At 38.0% G+C, this 24,341-nt stretch overlaps 1 protein-coding gene across 1 annotated transcript in view; it reads right to left on the bottom strand.

Annotated features, from left to right (window-relative positions):
* Nucleotides 1-23,182, bottom strand: part of DAB2 (DAB adaptor protein 2) — a 93,369-nt gene extending 70,187 nt beyond the window's left edge. The window contains exon 1 of the mRNA XM_032278886.1: nt 23,062-23,182. The gene's annotated coding sequence lies outside the window, so the exon portion shown is untranslated. The remainder of the gene's footprint in view (nt 1-23,061) is intronic.
* Nucleotides 23,183-24,341: the final 1,159 nt, after the last annotated feature.

The following is a 24,341-nucleotide window of genomic DNA, read 5'->3' as shown; positions in this document are numbered from 1 at the left end:
TGCATTTTGAATTACAATACAAGTGCCCAGAAGCTGCTTATGAGAAAGCATCAGGAACTCTAACAATAATTTAGCCTGCTGACCCTTTTTTACAGAAAAGGAAACTCAGTCTTGACCAGGAGGAAATGTCTTTGTAAGAGGCGGGCCTTGGTCGTTCAAGCTGGTCAACCCTGTTTTTGGAAGCTTTTCCACTTGGGATTCAGTTGACTTCCCCTTTTGGTGTTTTTAGATACCAACAGAGGTTATCCAACAGGAAACACTGGAATAATTTTTGCAAGACTTCCATTTCCCGATCACTGGCTTGAACAGGAATAGGGACTACAACGTGGTAGTGCTGAACTTTGCTAAGAAAGCTTTGAGGCATTATACATTAAATCAGTTTAGCTATATTTGAGGGAAATTGAAATGGTGCAGGTCTGCACAGCTCCTAGAACTAACTATAGCCTCTCCGGATCTTCAAGAACTCTGGGGTTTGTGTGGGCCAGCCTCCCATCCAGTACTTCCTCCCTGCCCCAAGAAAATTTACCCAAGGAGACATTTGGCAAAGGGGATTTCCTGAGGTGTTCTACTGAGTCCTTACTTAGATTGAATGCTTTTTTTCTGTTTGGTCCTCATCAAAAGCAGACACATTATAAAGTTCAGACTTTTTTAGACAGCTACAGGTTTTGCTTGCATTTTTTAAGGCTCAGAGACCTTGCATAAAACTAACCCAGATGTCAGCTGATGTACTCTAAACTCAGAGTGGGAACCCTGAGTTCCTTCCTGTCTCTCTGAAGATTCTCAAGGGGAGATGATTTATAGTTTTCCTGGCCACTGCTGGCTTGGAGCTCTTGCTTCTGCTGATTATTTTTTTCAGTTTATGGTTCACTCTGCTGTCTCTTGCTTGCCATCTCTGTTTTGCACCACATCGAACTCCACATCCTTCCTTGATCAGTCCCTAGCCCCCACATGAAGCCCACATAAACCAAGACTGTATGCCTACAGCAGTCTTTTCTGAAGGTGTGTGAAAATGAATGGGATTTATTTTGACATATACATGTATATATATGTATATACACATACACGTAGTTATTAAATTTTTAATATATATTTTAGGATATGTTAAAATACAAATATATTTATTTTGACATACAGTCATGCACCACATAATTACATTTCAGTAATGACAGACTACGTATACTACAGTGGTCCCATAAGATTAGAATGGAGCTGAAAAATCCCTGTCACTTAGAGACCTCAGAGCTATCACAAAGTAATGCATTATCTTTTCTATGTTTTGCTATGTTTATATACATAAATACTTACCATTGCATTACAATTGCTTACAGCATTCAGTACGGTACATACTAGGTTTGTAGCCTAGGAGCAATAGGTTATATGGTATAGCCCCGGTATGTCGTAGGCTATGTCATCTGAGTTTGCGTAAGAACACCATGATGTTTGCACAATGACAAAATCATCTAATAATGCTCTGAATGTATTCCTATTGTTAAGTGATGCATTACTGTATATATTAATCTTAGACATTCCTGTAATTCTTATTCTTTGCTTCCTTACCCAGCCATACACTTCTTCTATCCTTCAATTCCTATTCTTATCATAAGAATAGTGATTGAGAAATCTCTTTTTTTGCTCCCTCTTCTCTCTGCCACTGCCAAATCTTTGTTAGTGACTGGCTGACGTTTCTTCATCACTTTCACCTCAGGTCTTTACACGCCCTCAGGTTCTCATCATCCACCCCAAAGGTATATCAAGACTGTTTTGTTTTTTAAGACAGAGTTTCACTCTGTCACCCCAGGCTGGAGTGCAGTCGTGCAATCTCAGCTCACTGCAACCTCCACCTCCCAGGTCAAGCAATTCTCCTGCCTCAGCCTCCTGAGTAGCTGGGATTACAGGTGCCCAACCGACTAATTTTTTGTATTTTTAGTAGAAACAGGGTTTCACCATGTTGGCCAGGGTGGTCTAAAACTCTTGACCTCAAGTTATCTGCCCCCCTCAGCCTCCTAAAGTACTGGGATTACAGGGGTGAGCCATTGCACCCAGCTGGTATATCAAGACATTTTAAATAAAACCTGCTTCCTCTTTGAAGAGGACACATACATTATTACTTTTTTTTATGTGGTGTTTGACAGTCTTTCTAGATATTGCCCCATACAAAGTGCATTTGCTAGAACGTTACAAGGAAAGAGGAAGAATTCAAACAACTGGGCAAAAGAATACTGAGTACCAGATTTATTTTATTGAGCCTACCACCAAGTTAGGATTTTTAAAACTGTAGTTGTCGGTTCTGTTATACCGTGCCAAATATAAAAAAAATTTTAAAAAAATGTGCTCCTTAGCTGACAGGGGAAAAGTTGATCTTTATCTAGATTAAACATTTGTCTAAGTCTGAAATTTTATAAATAAATCCATTGAAATATTGATGAAAGCACTTCAGTGAGACCAACTGAGAAAGTTGAGATCAAGGGGGATGTTTTCTGATATATTATTATTCTATTTTAGCTTATGGCTTTAGAAACTTCGATCAATGCCACAAATGTTAGAAAAATACAAGAAAGCAGAGTAAGAGTTAGCTAGGAAATATGGTACTATTTTACAGGATACATTTGCCTTCAAATGTTCTGTCTTTAATGTATCTCATACATGTCTTTATGTCTCTAATATTTATTAATGCATGGTTCAAAATATATATATATATTTCATAAATGAGACAAAGGAATTATTTGAGCTAAAACATTGCAAATCTAAATTGAAAAAAATATAGTATAAAAAGGCCAGGAGTGATGGCTCACAACAGTAATCCCAGCACCCTGGGAAACCAAGGTAGGTGGATCACTTGAGCTCAAGAGTTCAAGATCAGCCTGGGCAACAGGACAAAACCTTGTCTCTACAAAAAATACAAAAGTTAGCCAGATGTGGTGGTGTGTGCCTGTAGTCTCAGGCACTTCAGAGACTGAGAGGTGAGAGGCTCACTTGAGCCCAGGAGGAGGAGCTTGTAGTGAGCCAAGATTGCGCCACTCTGCTCATTCCAGTCTGAGTGATAGAGCTAGACCTTGTCTCAATATAAAAATATACAATTTTTATTTTTATTTTCTATATAAAAAGCAGAATCTCTTTAGTTGAATATATATAATTTTTATGTATAAATTTTATATACATACAATTTTTTGAGACAAGGCCTAACTCTATCATATGTACTATATATATGAATATTATATATATATACTATATATAGTATATACATATAGTATTCAGTTAAAGAAGGCATTGAACTCACATGTTTATCCTTTCTCTTCCTCCAATCCCCACTAAACCCACTAAACTGTTTATGTGAATAAAAAGTTCTCTGACAGAGAGAATTCCCAGGATGACATCCCTGTGTTGGGTCTGGAGATCAAATTTTAGAGAATAAGGGTGAAGGTGTTTCTGAGGGAGGCATGCAGGGAGTGATTAAAGAGGGGAGTATGGCAAAGTATTTCTGTTGTGGCCACTGCCCAGGGGAGGAGAAGAAAATACAAAGATGACCTATCCGCTGGATCACTTAAACACTTTAAAGAACACTGCTTATGTAGCCAACAATAGTGCTTTTTTTTTTTTTTTTTAAACGGAGTTTCACTCTTTTTGACTAGGTTGGGATATAAAGGTGGAATCTCAGCTCACCACAACCTCTGCCTCCCAGGTTCAAGCGATTCTCCTGCCTCAGTCTCCCAAGTAACTGGGATTATAGACATGCACCACCATGCCCAGCTAATTTTGTATTTTTAGTAGAGACAGGTTTCTCCATATTGGTCAAGCTGGTCTCAAACTCCTGACCTCAGGTGATCCACCTGCCTTGGCCTCCCAAAGTTCTAGGATTACAGGCACGAGAGCCAAGGTACCCAGCAATAAAGCTTTAATAATATTAAGAGGATGATGCGGACAGGTGCAGGTGCTGTTATGTATAAGAGTTAAATTTTATAGGAAGAAAAAATTTAAAAATCACTGGATAATATCTGAAGTTGTAAATTAAAAACCAGCAGCATGCCTTGATTCTGTAGTTTAAGTTAGAGTAATAATAATAAACAAGAATCAGTTGGAAAATATTTTGCAAAACTGCCAAGCTGTTTGTGATGTTTTGTTTCACTTTTGAAAATGTACTTGTGTTACTATTCGCTTTTTTATTGCCCTAATTACAACAAACTTTACTTGTACATCGTTGAACTTCTGATCTTAAACTGGTCAGAGAAAAAGCTAAAGGGTTTTATCATGCCAAGAAGAACCAGCAGCATATCTTAAAAATTAGTATGGAGGTGGCTGGGAATGGTGGCTCACGCCTAGAATCCCAGCACTTTGGGAGGCCGAGGCGGGTGGATGATGAGGTGCAGAAATCGAGACCATCCTGGTCAACATGGTGAAACACCATCTCTACCAAAAATACAAAAATTAACTGGGCATGGTGGCGCATGCCTGTAGTCCCAGCTACTCAGGAGGCTGAGGCAGGAGAATTGCTTGAACCCAGGAGGCGGAGGTTGCGGTGAGCCGAGATCACGCCATTGCACTCCAGCCTGGGTAACAAGAGAAAAACTCCGTCTCAAAAATAAATAAATAAATAAATTAGTATGGAGGTGACTACAAGAAAAAAAACAACTGAAAGAACTAAAGATGATTTCTTACCAATCAGAGATGAAAGATGAGGTGGCTGGAGCAGGAAATTAATATTTTCCATGATAAGCCTTTTTTTACTTGATGGATTTTTTATTGTACATGATTAGTTTTATTCTTACAGAGTAAAATTAAAAAAATTTAAATAAAGAGCTAAACTGATCTTTTCATTTTATGATTAAGCCCTTCACTGGGTCATCAATTTCCTCAGTCAGTTTTGAATTCCCCTGCACAGCACGCAAGTCCATGCATGAGCTGTTTCTAGCTCACCTTGCTTCTTCCTGTCCTGCAATCTTAGGGAATATTGTGCATTTGTCAGAAGACAGCACAGACATTTTTCTCTTGCTGCCTCCTGTTACCTTAACCTCCTCCTTTCCTCACCTGCCTTGTCCCTGTGAGGGGCTAACACTCCTTGTTCATCTTTGAGATCTTGGCTGAAACACTGCCTTTCTGGACAGCTCTTCATAACCCCCAGAAGACTGAGTTAGGTCGTCTTTCACTGTGCTCCCACAGAATTCTGTACTTCTGACTAATATAGTGACAGTCACTCTGCTATTGTTCTCTAGTCCATTTTTGTATCTACTCCCAAAATGGGAGCTTCTCTGGCATAGACTGTCTCTTATTCATTGTTTGTCCCTGGCAAGTACCACAGGGCCTGCACATAGGAGGCATCTAACAATTCTTTGGAATAAAAGAATGAAGGGAAGGAAGAGATAGGCAGGGCTATAGACACCCAGTAAATCAGAATGGGGGAACGTCAGTGGTTCTGTGAATGCCTTTGTAAAAGCATTTAAAGTATTATCCTTTCTTTTTTGCCTCAAATCACATAGTTCATCAATTCTAAGATAGCTTTTTTCTATATTAGTATATATATTTTTTTATTTTTGAGACGAAGTCTCGCTCTGTTGCCCAAGCTGGAGTGCAGTGGTGTGATCTCTGCTCACTGCAACCTCTGCTTCCCAGGTTCAAATGATTCTCCTGCCTCCGCCTCCCAAATAGCTGGGACTACAGGCAGGCACCACAATGCCAAACTAATTTTTGTATTTTTAGTAGAGATGGGGTTTTACCATTTTGGCCAGGATGGTCTTCATCTCTTGACCTTGTGATCCACCCACCTCAGCCTCCCAAAGTGCTGGAATTACAGGTGTGAGCCACCACACTTGGCCTATTTTATGTCTTAAATTAAAATGTATCATACATTTGATGGCATGTATGTATTTTTAATTGGCAGCTTTCTTGGTCATAGGAAAATAATGATGTGTCTTACGGTCAAGAGACACTTGAGTTAATGAACTACAGTACATAAAAGTATAGCTACAACATGTAAGCGAAGAAATAGAATGTGAAGAAATGGAATAGAACTGGAGTTCTAAGTTGGACTTACAGGGTGTGAGGAGCGAGAACTACAAGAACTACAAGATATCCAAGTTTCTTGGCTTGGAGAGAAAGTTGAGAACAGAGTCATGGAAGGAGAACAAGAGCTGTGTAGGCAAGTCATGGTTTGTTTTCACAATTAGTAAGATAGTTGGCAGAATGATAAAGCTCCTTACCCCCATACGCCTGCCCAGGTTTATGACAAAGTAAGTGGTAAAGGCAAAACTTAATTTGACTCATTGTTCGGTGGCACTGAAATAATGTTTTAACTCAGTTTCACGGGCCACCCTGACAGAAGGGGAAAAATTATTGAAAAGAAAAAGAGGGATTCTTGTTTCAGGATGCGTCACCAGTCAGTTAAGAAAACTTGGAAAGTGGAAACCCTCCACATTGTTACAGGCCACGACGCCAAAACCGAAACCCAAATGAACCATTGTGGGTAAAACCCCTGATTTTGCAAAACCCAGTTCCAAACCAATTCTGGTTGATGCAATCAAGTGAGGGACAATATTTAGAAAATATTTCTTAGAAAAATAGCATAACATTCAGTCCAAAGGAAAAGAAGGAAAAAAAAAAATCCCTACCACTGAACCATGAGTAAAAATTAAACAGGACAGGTTACAGTAATATTAGAGCCTGAATTGTGCTAAAAAATAATTGTATTTGGCAATTTGTGAGCACATTAATAGTATATATCTCCAGATAAGCAGCATTTCTGTCTGTGACTTTTTGCAGTACTAAATTGAACATACCAATGAGCAGAAGTTTAAACCAAAAATAGAATTTAATTGATATCCTGATTTTAATTAAATAGACTTTCTGCTTTCACTACTCTTGGACTTTGTTAACTTCTGAATGGACAGCCATGAGTAACTACAATTATTGTCCTAAAAATGGAGAAGTAATCCACAAACCTTTTTTTTTTTACGAGATGGAGTCTTACTCTGTCACCCAGGTTGGAGTGCAATGGAGCGATCTCAGCTCACTGCAACCTCTGCCTCCTGGGTTCAAGCAATTCTCCTGCCTCAGACTCCCGAGTAGCTGGGATTACAGGCATGCACCACTATGCCCAGCTAATTTTTGTATTTTTAGTAGAGATGGGGTTTCACCATCTTGGTTAGGCTGATCTTGAATTCCTGACCTCAGGTGATCCACCCACCTTGGCCTCCCAAAGTGCTGGGATTACAGGCGTGAGCCACCATGCCCAACCCACAAACCATTTTTTTAAACATGAACTCTAGAAAGGCCTAGATAATAATGCCTCACTCTAATGCTTAGTAAACTGGCCTTTGGCAATAAACTGCTCACCACCCAGAGCTGAATCAACTGTTTCCTGGTAAGAAAATCTCATTTAAATACAAGGGTAGAAGCCCATGGCTGAGTGTTGCTTTTTCAGAAGATATGTCATTAATGTGCTCACAGATATCTAACCATTAGCTTTTAATCACAAGCCAGTCATGGATATTGCTGTGAAGGTAGAGTTTTTCTGTTTTAAGTGATGCATTTCTCTGTACCTCCACTGTGAATTATTCTCAGCCTGTATTAATCAGGATTCCGTAAAGGGACAAAGCTAATAGGATGTATGTACATAGGAAAGAGAGGTTATTAAGGAGAATTGCCTCACACGATCACAAGGTGAGGTCCCACAATAGGCCGTCTGCAAGTTGAGGAGCAAGGAAGCCAGCAGTGGACCAGTCCAAATCTCAAAACCTCAGAAGCAGGGAAGCCGACAGTGCAGCCTTCAGTCCATGGCAGAAGGCCCGAGAGCCACTGGCAAATCACTAGTGTTAAGTCCAAGAATCCAAAGTCTAAGAACTTGGAGTCTGATGTTTGAGGGCAGGAAGCCGCCAGCACGAGAGAACGATGAAGGCCAGAAGACTCAGCAAGTCTGCTCATCCTACTTTCTGCTTGCTGTAATCTAGTGCTCAAGGCCAAGGGGATGGTGTCCACCCAGATTAAGGGTGGGTCTGCCTCTCCCAGTCCACTGACTCCAATGTTAATCTCTAGCAACACCCTCCCAAACACTCCCAGAAACAATACTTTGTATCCCTCAATCCAATCAAGTTAACAGTAAATATTAACCATCACACAGGCCTTAATTATCCTAGAAAGTTTTCTTTAAACTATAAAGGTAACAAAAAATGCTCTCCTTTCCGATGTCTGGACCTTTAATTTTCGTTTCTTTTATTTTGAGATGGAGTTTCTCACTGCTGCCCAGGCTGGGGTGCAGTGGCACAATCTCAGTTCACTGCAACCTCTGCCTCCCAGGTTCAAGCAATTTTCCTGGCTTAGCCTCCCAAGTAGCCAGGACTACAGGTGCCCACCACCATGCCTGGCTAATTTTTGTATTTTTAATAGAGATGGGGTTTCACCGTGTTGGCCAGACTGGTCTCGAACTCTAACTCCTGACCTCCAGTGATTCGCCTGCCTTGGCCTCCCAAAGTACTAGGATTATAGGTGTGAGGCACTGCGCCTGGCTGGACGGTTAATTTTCTGAGCTGCCTAACTCACAATTAGGTGGCAAAATTACCTTGATACTGAGCTCAATTTGTCTTAGGAGAGCTTCATCTTTATAAAGCAGTGTTCATTCAGTTTGATTTTCTGAAAGCTGCTGAAAGACCAATCAACTCATGATTGTACTTTCCAGCAGCTCTCCTGAGAGTTCTAGAGATGTTTCACATTTCTGAGGAGGAATCTCCGTGGTTTTTTCCCAGGTATAAAGAGTTTTGTGTGAACTGGTGCTTTAAGCAAACAGCATGTATCTACAAATTGAATGAATGTTTCTTAGACAAAGATGGCCATTGTAGACTCAAACAAGCCTATTTATTTGGGTGAAGGGAGTGTTTTGTGAAGGAATAACAGGCTGACATATATTTATTAATGTCTCTCATACTGGGTGACAAAGTCTGGCAGAGTAACTGTGAATGGAACAATTTGTCACAACTTTATGGAACCCTTTCACACACAGAATCTATGCCTTTGTTCAAGCTGCCTTGAGCACTTAAGTTTTCTAAAAGATTTCTTGGGCAAATTTCCCACAAAATTTCCCTTATTATTTACAAGGCTTTCAGTTCTTTCTTACATACGTGAAATAACTCTTAAACATTCTTCTGAGAAGAATGTATTTCTTTCTGAAATTATTACATTCAGGAAATAAGATAAGTCTTCAAAGCAAAGTTGTAGAACTTATATTTGTATTGGGTATTTTCTTATTGAAATGTTATTATGTCTGCAATTTTGATTTTTGGTATTAACCTCTAAGAAGAAATTGGGTTATAATTTCCACTCAGATAAAGCATAGAATAGAACTCAAAAGGTGTCCCCAAATGTTTAAGTAGTTATAATATTAAAAAATATGTGTAATATGTTTATATAAAGTTATGTAAATAAACAGGTTTATATAAGTAATGTATGTATTGTGTATTATTTATTTTTATGTATACTAATATACACATATATAATATATGCAATACATATGTGATCTTGCAAGCCTCAGATGGTTTAGCAATGAAAAATTGATGAAAATTTTATGGGGACACAATTTGACTGAGTATTTGCTTTCTAACTATGAGGACGATCCTGCTTCAGAGAGCAGTGATTTTTCATTCCTAGAGGTGCTTAAGGAAAGTCTGGGCCCCTTGTTGGAGATACTGACAAACTTTTGAAGGTATACACTAAAAGTCTCTAAGGGCCCTTCCAACTATGGTATTTTATGCAATGAAAATATCATCTGAGGGAAATTGGATTTTAATTTCAGCTACTTTGAACCAGAAAGAAGTCTTCTATATGAGAAAGAGAGACATCGTTAAAATTAATTGAATGCTGAATGTTGAATTTTGGACAATCAGTTTATATAGCATGGTATTGTTCTCTAAATGTTTATATTAGATAGGATCAGTACCATAAATAACACTTAATCATGCTGAGGTTACGTTACTAGTAATCTTTTCTTATTAACTGATATTTAGGCTTTTATCCAAGTCTGGAGTGGCCATTTTTTTGTTGTTGTTATGAGTTGAATTTTGTCCCTCAAAAAAAAGATATGTTGAAGTTCTGACCCCAGCTACCTCAGAACATCACTGTATTTGAAATAGAGTTGCTGCAGATATAATTAGTTAAGATAAAGTCGTATTGGAGTAGGGTAAGGCCCTAATTCAATATGATTGTTGTAAGGTAGAGCCAGAGCTTGGAGCAACACATCTGTAAGCCAAGGAACACCAAGCACTGCCAGATACTCCCGGGAGTTACAAGAGAGGCATAGGGCAGATTCTCCCTCCCAGTCCTCAGAAGGACCCAACCTGGCCAACAACTTGATTTTTCACTTCTAGATTCTGGTTCTCCGAGGGAATAAATTTCTGTTGTTTTACGACAGTCAGTTTGTGGTACTTTGTTATTAGTTCGCCCCAGCAAACGAATATACTTTCCTTACAGTTAGCCATCTTCAGGAGTCATCTGTGTATTAATATTCTTCCAGAAATTTTCTACGTATAAGCACGCATACATGCACATATACATTATTATTATTTTTGTTTCCAGTATACTTTGGAAGTATGTCATAAAACTGCTCTGTACTTGGCTTTATTATTACTTTTTCAATGAACATAGTAGAAGATTTTTTATATCATCACACAATGAACTACTGTGTTCTTTCTAATGGTTGTGTAGTAAGCCATTGCATGGATTTAATAGTTTTCTTTTTAACCTATCCTCTACTGATATAGTCATTTAGATTGTTTCCAGTTTTTCTTGTTTTTCATGTAAACTAGGCTGCAGTGGACATTCCTTGGATAAGTGCCTTTGTGAACACATTGAAATCTGTGCATATGATAAATTTCCAGAAGTGGAAGTATCAAGTTCAAGAATATGTACATTTTAAAATTTGATTGTCTTTTGGCAAATTATCTTCCAAAAAGATATTTCTAGTTTGCATTCTTATCTCCCCAAGAGCCTGCATCTTTGCACTGTCACTGGCTGACATTGTATGGAATAATATTTTTTATTTTATTTTATTTTTTAAGCTATGCGTGAAGTATATCTTCATATTGTTTGGTTATTTGTATTTAATTTTCATACAAAGTAACCAACTTTTCTAATAGAGTGTTTTTATTTATATGTAGGAGTTTATTTTAAAAATTGTTTTCATAGTCTGAGTTGATATGAGGAGGACAGTGCAAGTGTCAATTTTTAAATGTGAATATTTTTGTCCTAAAGTGATTTTTGTATACAGAACAAACTATCCAAAGGCTAATTTTTGCTTAAAAATTTAGCAATCTCAGGCCGGGCGCGGTGGCTCAAGCCTGTAATCCCAGCACTGTGGGAGGCCGAGGCGGGTGGATCACGAGGTCAAGAGATCGAGACCATCCTGGTCAACATGGTGAAACCCCGTCTCTACTAAAAATACAAAAAATTAGCTGGGCATGGTGGCGCGTGCCTGTAATCCCAGCTACTCAGGAGGCTGAGGCAGGAGAATTGCCTGAACCTGGGAGGTGGAGGTTGCGGTGAGCCGAGATTGCGCCATTGCACTCCAGCCTGGGTAACAAGAGTGAAACTCCGTCTCAAAAAAAAAAAAAAAAAATTTAGCAATCTGGCTGGGCATGGTGGCTCACGCCTGTAATCCTAGCACCTTGGAAGCCAAGGCAGGCGGATCACCTAGGTCCAGAGTTCAAGACCAGCCTGACCAAAATGGTGAAACCCTGCCTTTAAAAAAAAAAAAAAAAAAAATTAGCAATCAAGCAGCAGGGTGCAGTGGCTCACACCTGTGATCCCAGAACTTTGGGAGGCCAAGGAGGGTGGATCACGAGGTCAGGAGATGGAGACCATCCTGGCCAATATGGTGAAAACCTGTCTCTACTAAAAATATAAAAATTATCTTGGCTTAGTGGCAGGCACCTGTAATCCCAGCTACTCGGGAGGCTGAGGCAAGAGAATTGCTTGAACCAGGGAGTCGGAGGCTGCAATGAGCCAAGATCATGCCACTGCATGCCAGCCTGGTAACAGAGTGAGACTTCATCTCAAAAAAAAAAAAAAAAAAAAAATTGGCACTCAATTTATTAAAGTTAGAAATCTAAAAAGTACTCACAATTTTTAAATGCAGCTTCCTGATTTTATTATTTTATCTGTAAATCTAAAGAATTTTAGTAACCCTGCTTTACAAGAGCTTCTGAAAGAACCACTACAAATAGAAAGGAACAACCAGTATCAGCCTTTCTAAAAAATACCAAAAGATAAAGAACATCAACATATTTAAGAAATTGCATCAACTGATGGGCAAAACAGCCAGCTAACATTAAATGACAGTATCAAACACACATATATTGTTATTAATTCTAAATTTAAATCGACTAGGTCCCCCAATCCAAAGACACAGACAGGTAAAGAAAGCCAAGACCCATTGGTATGCTACATCCAGATCCATCTCACATGCAAGGATACATAAAGACTCAAAACAAAGGGATGGTGAAAAATTTACCAACCAAATGGAGAGCTAAAATAAATAAATAGAAAGCAGGAGTTGCAATTTTTGCTGATAAAATAGATTTCAAAGCAACAAAGATCAAAAGAAGCAAAAATTAGCCTTTGGATAGTTTGTTCTGTATACAAAAATCACTTTAGGACAAAAATATTCACATTTAAAAATTGACACTTGCACTGTCCTCCTCATATCAACTCAGACTATGAAAACAATTTTTAAAATAAACTCCTACATATAAATAAAAACACTCTATTAGAAAAGTTGGTTACTTTGTATGAAAATTAAATACAAATAACCAAACAATATGAAGATATACTTCACGCATAGCTTAAAAAATAAAATAAAATAAAAAATATTATTCCATACAAAGAAAGATATTACATAAGGATAAAAGGATCAATGTAACAAGAAGAGCTAAAGATCCTAAACATATATGCACCCAATACAGAAATACCCAGATATATAAGACTTACAGGGAGACTTGGACCCCCACACAATAATAGCGGGAGACTTCAACATCAATATTAGATAGATCAATGAGACAGAATGTTAAAATCGATATCCAGGACTTGAACTCAGATCTGGAACAAGTAGACTTGATTAACATTCATAGAACTCTCCACTTTAAATACACAAGGTGTACACTCTTATCAGTATTACATCACATGTATTTACAGGTTTAAATGAAATATTGGTTGGCTGCTTGTTAATTATTTTCTTCCCTCATTTTTTTTTTTTTATGTCTCTATTATTGGGCACAATTACAGGCATACCCAGTTTTGGACTGCATTCTAGCCCGGGCAATAAAGCAACACCCCTGTTCTCTCTCCCTCTTCCTCTTCCTCGTTCTTCCTTTCCTTTATTCTTTTTCTTTTTTTTTTTTTTTTATTCTTTTTCTTCTTTTCTCTCATTCTTAAATAAAAAAAAAAAAAAGATTTGTGCAAATTAAAGTTCATGAGATTTGTCTTTAGGGATCCATTCTCATGAATTATATAAAATATAGACTTCTAGCAAAGTAAAAAAAAAAAAAAAAATTTTAGTAACCATGTTTAGGAGAATTTCGAAAGTGTGTAATAATATTTATGTACCTAATTAACTAAATTTCTTCATACACTTAAAAATTAATTTTGTAAATTTGATATACTCAACATTTTTTTAAGTGTGTCAGTTGTTTAACTGAAAAACTTTCCCAAAATACTTAATATTTTTAAAAATCTTAAAGAAAATCACATAAACACAGTGAGCATAATCTTCTTTCATATTCCGAAGCTTTTATAGATGTTTATTGTATCTGAGTTTAAATCACAAGTCTATATCAATTAGTTCCTTATGCATTTTAAATTGTAATTATGCAGCTCATCTCTCATTTTATCATGCCAAATTCTCTTAAACATTACTAATGTTTTATAATTACCAAATATGGACATAATGCTTGACCAAAAGCATTAATAAGATTGTTTTAATTCTTTTAGACATTCCTATACTTAATTCTGAATTTTTCTAGGGTTAGTGTTTAGCTACTAAGGGAATTATGTCAGCTCCATCATTTTTAGAGTTGCTTACTCTAAAATGCCTGCTGGAGGCTGTGGTTGTATAACATCTAGAGATACAAGTCAAGACATTCACTGAATTCTGACAAAGCATACTGAGCCCTATTTAAGGACTTGTAACAGCAACTTTGTAATTTGAAGGCTGGTCCTTTAGCCCTCTTACCCCGGGAAGCCAAAGTCCACGGTCTCCTGGAATAGCTCTGTGTCTTCCTTCCAGACTGATCATCTGATAGGTTTAATTTTTCTTTTAGAACAGAGATTGTCTTACCCATCTACCTCCAAAACTTGTAAAAAGTGATAGAATCCTGCATTCTCTAAGTAAACTTCCATACTTAATTCTTACAGATACTATAATGATATCAGTCAGAACTGAATATTTTCTCATGGCTTTTTTTCAGTCACAACTTCAAAGAACATTTGGCTGACAAGAAGAATGGCTTGGCCTTGGTTGTAATTTATATGTGTCCCAAATACCTTTGAATAGTCACTTATGAGTTGATTAAAAGCCTCATACATCTTGACAATATGCCCACCAACTGAAGGTCAGATACGTATTATACACACAGATTTAAATGTATTTATAAAGGCATTTATTCAAGAGTGCCCATTGCAACCTTGTTCGTGTTAAAAAGATCGGAAATCTCAAGGCCCATCAGTAAAGGATAGGTTATATCACCTAATGAAGGTTACAACATCTATTTAAAAGCACTTAGGATTTGACTTCACATTTCATAGGGACTGAAGATGACATATTTTGGGGATCTGACAGCTCAGTTTCTGACAAGTTTAGGACCATACCCTCGTGACTCCTCATGATCCCAGACTTACAGGGAAACAATCTGAAGTCACTTCATCATACAGGAAAGGTAAGAAATACATTTGGATGGAAACAGAGTCATCCTCTACCGGTATATTCATTGAATCTACTTTTTCATAATGTGACATTGTGATCAAAGATTATACAGTATTTGGGAAGGGGTCCATTTGAACACCTTTTCAACATAACAACTAAGTCACTAAAGTGTATTTTAGCATATATACATTTCAATAATAGGAAGTTCTGAGGCACTAGGCACAAACAGCCTTCGCCTTCAGAAATTTATAATCAGAAAGAGGAATATGTATCTATTCTAATGTTATTTTATATTATGGCATATAAAATATTATTGCTGAAAGAACTATTAAAATTAATTGTTGTACAGCCTTATTGCATAAATAAGGTAGGACCCAGAAAGGCTAAATTATGTGATCCTGATTACTGTGTTAGCGGTAGAGATTCCAAATCTTAGAACCCATGTAAGAATACTTTATGTGTTGTTATACTATTCTCAGACCAAGGGTGAGAATAAATTCTGAATTTCTCCGAGCCACAAGTTAGAATTCAATCAATACTGCTTTACAGCAGTCATGAACAGAGATGTTTGAACAAATGTCTAGAAGCTACAGCAAAAGAACTTCAAAGCAGGTTTTTTGCTTTTGTTTTACTTTTTAAAAAATCAGCTTATGACTTAGCATAAATGAGGTAGCATTTTAGGAGTTAACTGTTAAGAACAACATAAAATTGGTAGCGTGGTTTATGGGCAGGAATGTCAGATCGCCACATTTCCCAAACTACAGCAAGTTTTTAAAACACACGCAATGCAACTCAGATTCTTAGTACAGAAGGTAAATAAAGTCCTGGAAATTTTATGCATAAGTTTTCGTTTAAACGAATATGTGTACTTTTTGATCCGATAGAAGACCCACAGTTTTAATAAGATTCTCAGGGTTTCATGAAACTAGAAATAGTTAGGAGTTACTAATTATTTCCTCCTAGGTACTCTGACTCAAGTTCTCTGCTGCCAGCAATAGGAAGCTCCTTCTACGATGTTGATTGCCGGGTCCCAGAAAGTTTAGCCCACAATCCCGTCCACATTTAATTTTTTATATCTGACACAGGTTGTGACTCCTTAATAAAAAACTACAGGTTTCATTAAAGATAATTATAAACTACTGTTTTTGCAAGCTGTAAACATACACATGATACCAGACACAAAAATAGCTGTGCTCAAAATTAAATAATTTCTCCTAATGAATTTATTAATCAGTGCTTATATAATCCAAATGAAAATGTGAGTTGGGGGAGTCTCTTTAGATTTAAACAGGAAGCAGTTTGGTCCCTTATCCCACATTCTTATTATTTTCCCCAATAAATCCAGAGACTGGGTCAGGGAAGGGGACTGAAGGAGTGCTTGTTTTCTTTCCTATCTCATCATCTCCTCCAGTTCCTCTTTCTACTTGCTCCAGGTCATTCTAAGCTTGAATAAAGCCAATTACCTTGATATTTTCTGTAAACATTGACACACGTGTAGCTGACTCTACTGAAGGTTTCCAGCAATGCAGGGGATTCCTGTCACAGCACTAGAGACAACTTTAAATTGAGCATGGACCCCTCTGCTCACAAATGACCTCCAGCCACGACAACCCTGGGACTTTCTCATGGAGCCTGCTTCTACAGGCTCTGCCACCTGCTGTGTTTCTTAGTTCCCTACTTCCTTCTCTCACTTCCTTCCCTCTTTTCTCTTCCTTCTTACCCTCATCACTGAAGAACTATTAGCTTTTTGTGAAGAACAGCTTACCTAATCTTTTAAAAAAATAATGCCATATTACACACTGTGTTTTAGGAGAGGGTCTCATTTTTTTCCACCCAAAACAATCTTTCAAGTTTGTTTCCTAAACAAAGGTAGCTTGTGTCATTAAGAGAAACTCTGGTGACAAGTAAATGATTAGAATAATGTATCTTATCTTCCCCCATCATGGTACGCTCAATTTCCCTTTTTTCCAAGTAGAAAGCTCTCATTTCTTCTTACCTGGCGAGCATCCAGTGCACTCTATGGATATTGTAAATATGTCCTTGGTTTTTTGTTTTTTGTTTTTGAGGTAGAGTCTCACTCTCTTGCCTAGGCTGGAGCACAGTAGCTCGATCTCGGCTCACTGCAGCCTCTGCCCCATGGGTTCAAGCAATTCTCTTGCCTCAGCCTCCTGAGTAGTTGCGATTACAGGTGCCCACCACCATGTCCTCCTAATTTTGTATTTTTTAGTGGAGACTGGGTTTCATCATGCTGGCCAGGCTTGTCTTGAACCCCTGACCTCAGGTGATCCACCTATCTCGGCGTGAGCTTTATCTGATATTTGGTTTGAGATCTCTTGTTCACTTTTCCCTGCTCTTTTCTAATTCTCAAAATTGATATTTCTTTTTGAGAAATAAAGTTGCCTTATGATTTTTGGGAAGGCTTATATTTATTTCTTCTCTATGCTTACTAAGCCTTACTATTTTTTTCCTTTCTTGCACTGATCAGAAAAGTAGAGGGAAAAAATCCCCTTCTCTATTTTGCTGAAGTCATCTTCAAACCCTGAGGCACACCTCCCCCACCTACTATTTTTTTTTTTTAATTAGGAGAAAGCAGCTAATAAACACAGATTAACTCATTCAGTTTACTTTCCCTCTCCCTATATTTGATCAATACTTGATTTGCAATAAAGCCTCTTTTATAACTCTAAATCCTTAAGATAAACATTAATCTTTATTCAGGGTTTAAACCTTTTATTCACTGAATGTTTAAAAACATGGTTTGAACAAAGCATGGTGAACACACTTTAGGCTGAATCCTATGGAATCCTACTCACACACACAAGCAGCTCATGATGTTTTGGAGGTGTGCAGGGGTTAATATTCTGAGTACGGCAGTACAGGATGCTCTGTTGGAGGATGAGAGATACAGAAAATGAAATTAGGTTTTAATTAGAAAGCCATTTTAGAGGTTTCTGGATAATAGAGCAAGATGCTTTGGGGATGGCACTGAGGGCACACTTGAAGGGGATGGTATTGGAAAAAGGCTTGCCCAGAAGGAAGAATGTGGTCCAGATGAGAGAAGCTGAGCACCATCCAAGCAGAACCATGGCAGCAGAACTACAGAAGAACGTGAGCTACTTAAAGTCAATATCATGCTCGGCCATCTTTCTGGATGTGAAATGTCAAAGACAGTAAGAGGCTAGAGATTTCTCAGTGTCTATACTCAGAATACCTGAGAGGTTATTACAGAGTAATGATCAACTCTTGCTTTGGTAAGGACATAGCAAATGGAAGATGAGTTGTTAAAACTTTGTAATATTCAGGGTCAATTGATATTTGTACATTCATTTCAGACAGTGTGTCAAATATGACTGATTTCCTGGGAACATGTATGTCTCCTAAGGAAAAGAGTTTCTAATTAGCATCTGTTTCACTCAGACCACATAAATGGCAAAAACCATTCAGACAATCTGTCATGCCTCCTCAATTATTTGAAAAGCTGTCTACATTAATGAAATAGTGTAGCATTAGCCTTTGGGTTCTCAGACTATTTTTCAGCAAACACACACATGCGCGCACGCATACGCGCGCGCGCGCGCACACACACACACACACACACACACACACACATCCCACAATGTTTCTGCTCCACAATGTTTCTACTTGTTCTTTTGAAAGTCTATTTTTTAAATGTGGTATGTCTAATGGCTTTTCCCTCTTCAAAACCCTGTGTTTGGGACAATAACTGATGACTTATAATGAATTGTTTCCAATGTGACTCTTCGTAGGCAATGCTATCTAAACCACAGGTTTAAAAACCACTTACTATGCCAGCAATTCCTAAATTTATATCTCTAGCTCTAACCTCTCCTCTGAACGCCAGACTCATATGCACACTATGTTTTATATATCTCTACCAGGAGGTCTGAGAGGCGTTTCAACCCAACAGGTCCAAAACAGAGCTCTTTTTTCCCATCAACCTGCTGCCCCTTCATTCTTTCCTCTCAGTTGATGTCATCATCCATTTGGTTGTTCAGATAAAAATTGAGGAGTCATCCTTGGTTCTTCTCTTTCTCTCATTCTTGACATTGACACCACTGAATAAACTGGGTCAGTTCTATCTACAAAATTCTTTGTGAATCAGTCCACTTTTCTCCATCTCTTTGTTATTACCCTGAACTATCTTCTCTTCTAACATTTAACCCATTATTCAGAAAGAAGCCAGATTAATTGTTTAAAAAATATCTGTATCGGAGTATGTCCATTTCCCTCATACTTAGAATAGGAGTCCATGTGATCTGGCACCCGTCTGCCACTCTGGTTTTAGCTCTAACTGTTCTCCCCTTTACATATGGTTTTACAGCCATGCTAGCTTGCCTTATGCTCTTTGAAGAGTCCAAGTTTATTCTTCCTTTATGGACTTTCACTTTCATCAGCTGAGACTGTCCTTCTTGAGCATCACATGCCTGGATTCTTTTAATTCTCTAGTTCTTATCTGAAATATCACTTCCTCAGCTAAGCCTTTCTTGATTCATTGCCTCAGTCAGAGTCCACCCAGGAAAATGCAATCCTGCTTAAGTATATAAAACACAGAAAATATAATACATAGTATTGCTTTAGCATGTGGTTGAAAAGCTAAGAAGCCAAACAGGAGATGGTAAAACAACCCAGAGATTAATAAAAGCAGAAAGTCACTACTAATCTTAGGCCAGAGGCACAAAAAGTGGAAGTGAGTTTACTGGAGTTCAGGGACCACAACGGAAGTTGGAACTACATCAAATACGTGGTGAGAGCCAGGGAGGGGAGGTAGTGCTGCTGAAGATGCCATCTAAGGCAGACAAACAGAGCAGAAATACTTTGGCTTTTCCCTTCCACCAGTACTCCAATCTCACATCAATGGTTCTTTTTTTTTTCTTTTTTGTTTTTCTTTTCTTTTCTTTTTTTTTTTAAGAGACAGGGTCTTGCTATGTTGGCCAGGCTGGAATGCAGTGGCTATTCACAGGTGGTATCTACTACTGACCAGCTGGGGAGTTTTGACCTCCTCAGTTTCTGACCTGGGCCGGTTCACCCCTACTTAGGCAACCTGGTGGTCCCCCGCTCCCAGGAGGACACCATATTGATGCCAAACTTAGTGCGGACACCCAATCAGCATAGCACACTACAGCCCAGAACTCCTAGACTCAAGCGATCTTCCCATCTCAGCCTTCTGAGTAGCTGGGAGTACAGGCACGCAACTCCGTGCCCGGCAGTGGTTCCTTTGATTAAATCCAGCCATAAATCAGCTAGCATAGGAGATAGTGAAATGCCTGTGACGGTCAGTCCCACCACTGTACAGAGCAGAGCAGGACATGGGAGAGAAATTAATAAGAATGGAATGAGGCTGAGGGTGGTAATATTACCCAACTTAGTAGCCCTTCTTGCTCAAACCCATCTTATCCCATCATTCTATTTACATCGCAGCATACATCATCATTGCATAGTTTCTTGTTTGTTTATTTTTTATCTTTGTCCAGGTCATGTCTAACACAACACCTGACATATTTTATGTGCTCAATAAATAATTGTCAAATGAATACAATGGGGAGAAATTTTTTCTCTGTAAAATAACAGTAGAAAAGATGTATGAGGTATTCATTTAATAATTTTCCAAGTTTGTGTACATCATAACTAGAAATCCGAGCTGGGCTATTCATGAGATCAATAGTAACACATTTCTTATGGAGATCTTACAAGTTAGATTGGATCATGGGGTTGGGGATGGGGAGAAGTGCCTACTGCTATATATTTTTCTGAAGAGGTGACTGTAATACTTTTAAAATAAATGCCTGATTAAGTCTTATAATTCTGTTTTTGCTTCCTTAGTCAACACTCTTTTTCAAGAATAACTTTACTGAAATGGGATAACATGTTTTTAAAAAATTGTAGAATGTTTTTGGTCACAAGTAAATGTTTCTAAAATCAAAAAACGCTAGAAAAGATTTAATTCCTAAAAATTTAAATTAAGTTTAAAATTAATAAAACACTGAAAATTAAATTTCGGAGTTCCTCCTTTTCCTTCAAGTCACCAACTTCCCTTAGTAGTAGTAAGTGCATTGAGTCCATGCTATTTACAACACAGTTAGCATGGGGCTCTCAGACCTGTAGACGCAGTTTAGCATACCATTCTCTTGTTTTTAGTTGAGAAACATGAGATTGAGGAATACCAGGAGGTTTATCTCAGGATTATAACATCAGAGGACCAAAGTATCCTTAACAAAATAATCAAATCCACTCCCTTTGTCTCCAAGGTATGCGTTGAATTATCGAGCTAAAGCAGGATTACTTGTAAATCTACATTTGCTGAGGGCTCTTGGGGAAGGAGATTGTAATGACCCCATTTGAATAGCATTTACTGTTCATGAATGTTTACTGATATTTATGCCACATCCTTCACACTACAATTTAAGCCTATTTGAGCTCACCCCTTCCTGACCTCCCATAATATCCTCAATTTTGTATTGCCTTTTAACTTTTTCATATACAAAAGTTCTGTGTTTATAACAAGGTCATCTATAAGAATTACATGGCTTTACATTGTTTCAGCTCTTCCTGGAGCACAGGTTGAGAGATTTCTCAACTAGCTGGTGGACACCTTTTATAAATTTAGAAGTTTTGCAAGAACATAGCAACTAAAGTAGTTAAGAATATCAGATTTTATTCCACTTCAGGCTTGTCAGTTGCATGGGGTGCTAAAAGACTTCTGTAGTTTCCTAATTCTTAGCAAGATTTTTATTCCCCCACACAGTTAGAAAGGTTAAGACTGAATGGTAACATAGTACTCTTTCATGCTGTTATTGCCTTTCATATAAATGCATATGTGTAAATATAGATAGAAATATTCAAATAACTAGTCAAATGATAATAAAAATCTAAATGTTAGAATCAATTCTGAATGGAGAATTTTAATTTGCTAGTGAGTGATGTACATATATAATCTACATGATATTAATACACAAAGAGATTAAACAATAATCATAATAGGCCAACATTTATTGAGTTATTGTTATGTGCCAAGCACTGTTTTAATTCTCTTTATATATAAAAACTTAGTGAAGCTTCATGAAAACTCTGGGTTGCTACTATTAATATCTCATTCTAAAGAAAAAGGAAAGCTGATACACAGAAATGTAAATTGCACAAGAGCATGCAGTTGGCAGGTTGTAAGTGATGTTACAATCTAAGAACCTGTGCCTCTCACCACTAAACTCCAGTTCTGTGGTGAGAGGAAGGGGACTTTAATATTTAATAGGAGGTGTCCAGGAAGTGGCACATGATGGTTCTGGTTTCAGTTCTCACTACAAGAAGAAGTGACTTGCTTGCCACAGCAGACAGAAGACCACTGTTCTCCCAAAGGAAATGCAGCTGCTAGGGAGAAGGCACATATAGACACAGTAAAGCTATGGTCAGCATTTGAGGGGGTTATTGGAGGGAAGCTGAACTTTATGAAAAACTCAATCTAGAAAGGTGATGCTTTGAGCTAGTAGTGGCAGGAGCAGTGACCTAGACTTAGAAATAAAGACCCTGAAGCAGGACATGGACATTCCAGCCCAACTCGGCATCGTAATATGCCAATCATTATGCCCACATTGGAAGAGCCTCAGACAGGATCAGACCTGTTTCCATAGCTCTTAGCCACAGAGATAAAGTGTTACGATTAGTTGTTTAGTTAGTAGAACACAGTGAGGATCTCTTGTAGATCATTGTTTATAACTAGAAAAATAAATTGCATACAATTCTTGAGAGTGTGGATGGAATTATTATTAGTAAAACCCTAACATCATCTTCTGAAAGTTCCAAGTCAAAAGAATCCTGCTATGTTTGGATAAATATGAGTTTTTGAATAAAAGAGTAAGGTGAACACATATTCTGATTCCAAAATTCTTTAATATTTATAAAATTTAGGTGCTACCTGCTGCAGACACACATATGTATGAGCTACTGTTATCATATTTCTCAGCCGATAAATAAATACACATGTACATATACAAATACAAATATTTACATATGTAGTCTTCTAATACATTCCGATTCCAGTCTCCTCAACTGATTGTCAAAATCTCCCCATGATCCTGCCCTAATAAACTGAATGAATATTATTTTCCAATTTTGTATTACTTTCTGCAGACACAAAATTATGCCATGTCCCTTCTTACCTCCAAGCTGTTGTTCTTGTTGCTTCTGCTGGGAACGATCTTTCCACTTTTCTAGACGTAGCCAAATCCAGTCAATGACTCTTCAAGGCCCAAATCAAGTGCAGTTTCCTCAGATATTCTCCACCCAACCCTGATTATTCTCATCTCCATCCTCCCTTGGTACTTCCTGCTCAAGACACTTTGGCAGTCAATCACATGCTGCCCCGAACATTGTCATGTTTCATGTATGCATGCATTGCCTAACAAATCACTTGTCTATGTCTTGGGGCTAGGAACTGACTCTTAAACTTTTTGCCTTTGCACAACTTCTAGGATAATGTCAGACATATAGCTGACTCTCAATGCATAACTGTTTGCAACAAAATGACTTGAAAGCACTTAATTGTTTTACTTCAGACTTACTGACGTCAATCACTACATTATTTTTGAAGGACATATTTTTCCTCTTGGGTTCAGAAAGACCTGTAGGGCACAGTGTACATCACAGTCAGGGCTCCCTTTAAATCTACTGCACGTTCCGTGAGAGCATTTGAGTGTATCCTCTTGTCTCCACATGCTTTTTAACCTGGGTAATTTATATATTTCTACTGTTGGACAAAAAATCATTTCATTGGAAGGAAAATGTCCTATTATGATAGAGGCACACAATTATTTGAGTTTAAACACACTTTGAGAAGCACTTCTCTAAACCACCCCACCAGCTTGTGATGCCTCCCTTCCTGCCTAGTCTGTGTCTCTTTTCATTTGTTGTGAACTTAGCTCTCCAAACTTCAGGGCAGCGTCACTGTCCAATTTATAATTAAACCCTTGGTGGTTTGGATTTTATCTCTTCTTTCCTCAGCTTTCAGTTTTTGAGTGAACTTTTAGGGAACCTTCTTTAACACTCAAAAATGTATTGTTTCAGTTGCATTTCTATGGTCATTTTTCAGCTCTCTATGGATTTTTTAAAAATAAATGATGCTGGCCAGGCGCGGTGGCTCATGCCTGTAATTCCAGCACTTTAGGAGGCTTGGGTGGGCAGATCACAAGGTCAAGAGATTGAGACCATCCTGGCCAACATGGTGAAACCTCGTCTCTACTAAAAATACAAAAATTAGCTGGGTGTGGTGGCGTGCACCTGTAGTCACAGCTACTCGGGAGGCTGAGACAGGAGAATCACTTGAGGTTGTAGTGAGTCAAGATCGTGCCACTACACTCCAGCCTGGTGACAGAACGAGACTCCACCTCAACAAAAAAGAAACGAAAGAAAGAAAGAAATGATGCTAAGACCACAGAATGTT

This window comes from Sapajus apella, unplaced genomic scaffold, assembly GCF_009761245.1.
Source record: "Sapajus apella isolate SASKATOON/1434 unplaced genomic scaffold, GSC_monkey_1.0 scaffold11, whole genome shotgun sequence".
NCBI classification, from domain to species: domain Eukaryota; kingdom Metazoa; phylum Chordata; class Mammalia; order Primates; family Cebidae; genus Sapajus; species Sapajus apella.
Note: the sequence above shows the minus strand (reverse complement) of the source record. Positions and strands in the feature narration are given on the sequence as shown.